This window comes from Pipistrellus hanaki, assembly GCF_964339955.1.
Source record: "Pipistrellus hanaki genome assembly, chromosome: X".
NCBI lineage: Eukaryota > Metazoa > Chordata > Mammalia > Chiroptera > Vespertilionidae > Pipistrellus > Pipistrellus hanaki.
The window spans coordinates 27,908,087-27,909,894 of NC_140524.1; the positions used below are offsets into that span (position 1 = coordinate 27,908,087).

General features: G+C 38.3%; 1 pseudogene across 1 annotated transcript; it reads left to right on the forward strand.

The window, feature by feature from the left end:
* The first annotated feature begins 847 nt into the window (after positions 1–847).
* LOC311614958 (ATP synthase-coupling factor 6, mitochondrial-like) lies at positions 848–1,361 on the forward strand (annotated as a pseudogene). Its single transcript has one exon. The product of its transcript is annotated as an ATP synthase-coupling factor 6, mitochondrial-like (transcript).
* The last annotated feature ends 447 nt before the right edge of the window (positions 1,362–1,808 follow it).

Genomic DNA, 1,808 nt, shown 5'->3' on the forward strand with positions numbered 1-1,808 from the left:
GTTCTGAAGATGTCAGTTAAGTCCATCTGATCTACTGAGTCATTTAGGATTTCTGTATCTTTGCTGACTTTTTCTCTAGAGGATTTATCCAGTAATGTCAGTGGTGTATTAAAGTCCTCTACTATGATTGTATTGTTATCAATCTCTCCCTTGATATCTTCCAGGAGTTTTTTTTTTTTATGTATTTGGGTGCTCCTGTGTTGGGTGCATATTAAAAATGACTTAGTGCACTGGCCAGGGAAGCTCAGTGGCTAGAGCATAGGCCCATACACCAAAGGCTTACAGGTTCTATTTTAAGTCAAGGGTTCGTACCTGGGTTGTAGACCCATCCCTGACCCAGTGAGGGTGGGTTTGGGAGGCAATCATTGATGTGTCTCTTTCATATCAATGTTTCTCTCTCCCCTCTCCCATTTCTCCCTCCCCCTCTTCCATTTTCTCTAAGAATCAATGGAAAAAAATATCCTTCAGTGTGGATTAAAAAAATAATTATTTTGTTGAATTCCACAGAAAAAAAATTAAAATGTCAACAAAATAGACAAACTTTCCCTCCCCGAAAAAAAAAAAAATTCTTCTAACCTGTCTCTTTATACTCCAGAGCCACAATACTTCAGAACTAAGTGGCCTCTAAAATATCATCTAATTCAGGTGTTAGAAAACTATGACTTGGGGCCAAATTTGGCTCTTTGACCATTTTTGTAAATAAAGTTTAATTGGAAAAGCCTTGCCCATTCATTTGTGTATTTCTGATTTCATGCTACAATGGCAGAGTTGAGAAGTTGTAATGGAGATCATATGGCTGTAAAAACAACTAACCATCTGACCCTTTACAAAAATGTTTGTTGGCGGCTCTGGCAGTTCGGGACTGAGTACAAGTAATAGTCACCATGATTCTTCAGAGGCTCTTCAGATTCTCCTCTGTCATTCGGTCTGCAATCTCAGTCCATTTGAGGAGGAATATTGGTGTTACAGCGGTGGCGTTTAATAAGGAACTCGATCCTTTACAGAAACTCTTCGTGGACAAGATTAGGGAATACAAAACTAAGCGACAGTCATCTGGAGGGCCTTGTTGATGCAGGCCCAGAGTATCAGCAAGACCTAGAGAGAGAGCTTTTTAAGCTTAAACAAATGTATGGCAAAGTAGACATGAATACATTCCCAGACTTCAAATTTGAAGATCCCAAATTTGAAGCCGTGGAAAAACCCCAGTCTTGAAGAAATGTAAAATATTTCTGGTCATGTGTTCTGGATGAGTTGTATACCTGATCAAAAGTATCAGAAGAAGCATACATTTCAACAACTGTCAAATGTTCTTTCATTCTGATTCCAAATAAATTATTTGGTGATTTTGAGTGTATTGAAAAAAAAAAGTTTGTTGACCTTTGGATTGGTTCAAATATATAATTATGTAGATTGAGAAATTGAAGTCCAAAGAAGAGAAATATGATTAAATTTGGGCAAATAAACTGCTGAGTCTCTACTCTGTGGTGGCACTATTGAAGGCACTTGGGATCCATGTGAACAAAACAGATGAAAAATATTAGACTAATTATATAGCATCATGCTAATGTTAGCAATTGATAATGCCATGGGAAAAGATTAACAAAAGGAGACAGTTTTAATGGGGTGGGAAGAGTTTCAACTTTAATTAGGGTCATGAGTGTAGGTTTCATGGAATAATTAAGACTTAAAGAAGGTGGGGGTGAGCCTTGGAGGCACCTGGGAGAAAGCCTTTTCTGGTGGAGGGCATGTTCATGCAAAGTGCTGAGGCAGTCATGTTCATGCAAAGTACTCAGTCATGTTCCAGCAAC